The 5,000-nt window shown below is 39.1% G+C and overlaps 1 non-coding gene across 1 annotated transcript; it reads right to left on the reverse strand.

Moving 5' to 3' along the window:
* Positions 1 to 2,401: 2,401 nt before the first annotated feature.
* Positions 2,402 to 2,474, reverse strand: TRNAK-CUU (transfer RNA lysine (anticodon CUU)). The gene has a single exon. It is a non-coding gene; the product is annotated as a tRNA-Lys (tRNA).
* Between the last annotated feature and the right edge of the window lie 2,526 nt (positions 2,475 to 5,000).

Consider the following 5,000-nt stretch of genomic DNA (forward strand, 5'->3'; position numbering starts at 1 on the left):
GGTCAAAAAGCATTAAAATTGTAGTTGTTTTCGCCCAACGTGGGGCTCGCACCCACGACCCTGAGATTAAGAGTCTCATGCTCTACCGACTGAGCTAGCCGGGCTCCTTTGGATGCCTATAATTTTCTTCCCTATCCCTGCACTGCCGTTTTCCACAGATAGGATGCTGTGTAATCATAGGCTCTGGTGGAGTTTGGAAAGAAAATACACATCAGCCAGAGGCAGAAATAGTCTAAGAAAGTATCAAACACAATTACCAGTCAATATCAGAACGCATTGAAGAATATCAGGAAATAGCCGATTAAACCTGTGTGGAAAAAAGTCTTATTTGAGTTTTCTCCACTTTATTTTATAGTAAGATGATACATACTTTTTCTTTTACAGTGAATACATTAAGGTGTGGTATTGCCCCATTACACATCATCCAGACATGCATTCATATATTGCATGTTAACAATTAAAATATTGCAAATATTGTAAAGAGACTTTCAATTTCTATTTTTTTGGTCAAAAAGCACTAAAATTTTAGTTGTTTTCGCCCAACGTGGGTTTCGCACCCACGACCCTGAGATTAAGAGTCTCATGCTCTACCGACTGAGCTAGCCGGGCTCCTTTGGATGCCTATAGTTTTCTTCCCTATCCCTGCACTGCCGCTTTCCACAGATAGGATGCTGTGTAATCATAGGCTCTGGTGGAGTTTGGAAAGAAAATACACATCAGCCAGAGGCAGAAATAGTCTAAGAAAGTATCAAACACAATTACCAGTCAATATCAGAACGCATTGAAGAATATCAGGAAATAGCCGATTAAACCTGTGTGGAAAAAAGTCTTATTTGTGTTTTCTCCACTTTATTTTATAGTAAGATGATGCATACTTTTTCTTTTACAGTGAATACATTAAGGTGTGGTATTGCCCCATTACACATCATCCAGACATGCATTCATATATTGCATGTTAACAATGAAAATATTGCAAAGAGACTTTCAATTTCTATTTTTTTGGTCAAAAAGCACTAAAATTTTAGTTGTTTTCGCCCAACGTGGGTTTCGCACCCACGACCCTGAGATTAAGAGTCTCATGCTCTACCGACTGAGCTAGCCGGGCTCCTTTGGATGCCTATAGTTTTCTTCCCTATCCCTGCACTGCCGCTTTCCACAGATAGGATGCTGTGTAATCATAGGCTCTGGTGGAGTTTGGAAAGAAAATACACATCAGCCAGAGGCAGAAATAGTCTAAGAAAGTATCAAACACAATTACCAGTCAATATCAGAACGCATTGAAGAATATCAGGAAATAGCCGATTAAACCTGTGTGGAAAAAAGTCTTATTTGTGTTTTCTCCACTTTATTTTATAGTAAGATGATGCATACTTTTTCTTTTACAGTGAATACATTAAGGTGTGGTATTGCCCCATTACACATCATCCAGACATGCATTCATATATTGCATGTTAACAATGAAAATATTGCAAATATTGTAAAGAGACTTTCAATTTCTATTTTTTTGGTCAAAAAGCACGAAAATTTTAGTTGTTTTCGCCCAACGTTTTCTTCCCTATCCCTGCACTGCCGCTTTCCACAGATAGGATGTATTTTTTTGGTCAAAAAGCACTACAATTTTAGTTGTTTTCGCCCAACGTGGGGCTCAGAACCCACGACCCTGAGATTAAGAGTCTCATGCTCTACCGACTGAGCTAGCCGGGCTCCTTTGGATGCCTATAGTTTTCTTCCCTATCCCTGCACTGCCGTTTTCCACAGATAGGATGCTGTGTAATCATAGGCTCTGGTGGAGTTTGGAAAGAAAATACACATCAGCCAGAGGCAGAAATAGTCTAAGAAAGTATCAAACACAATTACCAGTCAATATCTGAACGCATTGAAGAATATCAGGAAATAGCCGATTAAACCTGTGTGGAAAAAAGTCTTATTTGTGTTTTCTCCACTTTATTTTATAGTAAGATGATACATACTTTTTCTTTTACAGTGAATACATTAAGGTGTGGTATTGCCCCATTGCACATCATCCAGACATGCATTCATATATTGCATGTTAACAATGAAAATATTGCAAATATTGTAAAGAGACTTTCAATTTCTATTTTTTTGGTCAAAAAGCACGAAAATTTTAGTTGTTTTCACCCGTTTTCTTCCCTATCCCTGCACTGCCGCTTTCCACAGATAGTATGTATTTTTTTGGTCAAAAAGCACTACAATTTTAGTTGTTTTCGCCCAATGTGGGGCTCGAACCCACGACCCTGAGATTAAGAGTCTCATGCTCTACCGACTGAGCTAGCCGGGCTCCTTTGGATGCCTATAGTTTTCTTCCCTATCCCTGCACTGCCGTTTTCCACAGATAGGATGTATTTTTTTGGTCAAAAAGCAGTACAATTTTAGTTGTTTTCGCCCAACGTGGGGCTCGAACCCACGACCCTGAGATTAAGAGTCTCATGCTCTACCGACTGAGCTAGCCGGGCTCTTTTAGATGCCTATAGTTTTCTTCCCTATCCCTGCACTGCCGTTTTCCACAGATAGGATGCTGTGTAATCATAGGCTCTGGTGGAGTTTGGAAAGAAAATACACATCAGCCAGAGGCAGAAATAGTCTAAGAAAGTATCAAACACAATTACCAGTCAATATCCGAACGCATTGAAGAATATCAGGAAATAGCCGATTAAACCTGTGTGGAAAAAAGTCTTATTTGTGTTTTCTCCACTTTATTTTATAGTAAGATGATACATACTTTTTCTTTTACAGTGAATACATTAAGGTGTGGTATTGCCCCATTACACATCATCCAGACATGCATTCATATATTGCATGTTAACAATGAAAATATTGCAAATATTGTAAAGAGACTTTCAATTTCTATTTTTTTGGTCAAAAAGCACGAAAATTTTAGTTGTTTTCGCCCAACGCCACGACCCTGAGATTGAGAGTCTCATGCTCTACCGACTGAGCTAGCCGGGCTCTTTTGGATGCCTATAGTTTTCTTCCCTATCCCTGCACTGCCGCTTTCCACAGATAGGATGCTGTGTAATCATAGGCTCTGGTGGAGTTTGGAAAGAAAATACACATCAGCCAGAGGCAGAAATAGTCTAAGAAAGTATCAAACACAATTACCAGTCAATATCAGAACGCATTGAAGAATATCAGGAAATAGCCGATTAAACATGTGTGGAAAAAAGTCTTATTTGTGTTTTCTCCACTTTATTTTATAGTAAGATGATACATACTTTTTCTTTTACAGTGAATACATTAAGGTGTGGTATTGCCCCATTACACATCATCCAGACATGCATTCATATATTGCATGTTAACAATGAAAATATTGCAAATATTGTAAAGAGACTTTCAATTTCTATTTTTTGGTCAAAAAGCACTAAAATTTTAGTTGTTTTTGCCCAACGTGGGGCTCAAACCCACGACCCTGAGATTAAGGGTCTCATGCTCTACCGACTGAGCTAGCCGGGCTCCTTTGGATGCGTATAGTTTTCTTCCCTATCCCTGCACTGCCGTTTTCCACAGACAGGATGTATTTTTTTGGTCAAAAAGTCCTACAATTTTAGTTGTTTTCGCCCAACGTGGGGCTCTAACCCACAACCCTGAGATTAAGAGTCTCATGCTCTACCGACTGAGCTAGCCGGGCTCCTTTGGATGCCTATAGTTTTCTTCCCTATCCCTGCACTGCCGTTTTCCACAGATAGGATGTATTTTTTTGGTCAAAAAGTCCTACAATTTTAGTTGTTTTCCCCCAACGTGGGGCTCGAACCCACAACCCTGAGATTAAGAGTCTCATGCTCTACCGACTGAGCTAGCCGGGCTCCTTTCGGATACCTATAGTTTTCTTCCCTATCCCTGCACTGCCGTTTTCCACAGATAGGATGCTGTGTAATCATAGGCTCTGGTGGAGTTTGGAAAGAAAATACACATCAGCCAGAGGCAGAAATAGTCTAAGAAAGTATCAAACACAATTACCAGTCAATATCAGAACGCATTGAAGAATATCAGGAAATAGCTGATTAAACCTGTGTGGAAAAAAGTCTTATTTGTGTTTTCTCCACTTTATTTTATAGTAAAATGATACATACTTTTTCTTTTACAGTGAATACATTAAGGTGTGGTATTGCCCCATTACACATCATCCAGACATGCATTCATATATTGCATGTTAACAATCAAAATATTGCAAATATTGTAAAGAGAATTTCAATTTCTATTTTTTTGGTCAAAAAGCATTAAAATTTTAGTTGTTTTCGCCCAACGTGGGGCTCGCACCCACGACCCTGAGATTAAGATTCTCATGCTCTACCGACTGAGCTAGCCGGGCTCTTTTGGATACCTATAGTTTTCTTCCCTATCCCTGCACTGCCGTTTTCCACAGATAGGATGCTGTGTAATCATAGGCTCTGGTGGAGTTTGGAAAGAAAATACACATCAGCCAGAGGCAGAAATAGTCTAAGAAAGTATCAAACACAATTACCAGTCAATATCAGAACGCATTGAAGAATATCAGGAAATAGCTGATTAAACCTGTGTGGAAAAAAGTCTTATTTGTGTTTTCTCCACTTTATTTTATAGTAAGATGATACATACTTTTTCTTTTACAGTGAATACAATAAGGTGTGGTATTGCCCCATTACACATCATCCAGACATGCATTCATATATTGCATGTTAACAATCAAAATATTGCAAATATTGTAAAGAGACTTTCAATTTCTATTTTTTTGGTCAAAAAGCATTAAAATTGTAGTTGTTTTCGCCCAACGTGGGGCTCGCACCCACGACCCTGAGATTAAGAGTCTCATGCTCTACCGACTGAGCTAGCCGGGCTCCTTTGGATGCCTATAATTTTCTTCCCTATCCCTGCACTGCCGTTTTCCACAGATAGGATGCTGTGTAATCATAGGCTCTGGTGGAGTTTGGAAAGAAAATACACATCAGCCAGAGGCAGAAATAGTCTAAGAAAGTATCAAACACAATTACCAGTCAATATCAGAA

Source organism: Ambystoma mexicanum, chromosome 4q (assembly GCF_040938575.1).
Source record: "Ambystoma mexicanum isolate Mex_15411 chromosome 4q, UKY_AmexF1_1, whole genome shotgun sequence".
Lineage (NCBI taxonomy): Eukaryota > Metazoa > Chordata > Amphibia > Caudata > Ambystomatidae > Ambystoma > Ambystoma mexicanum.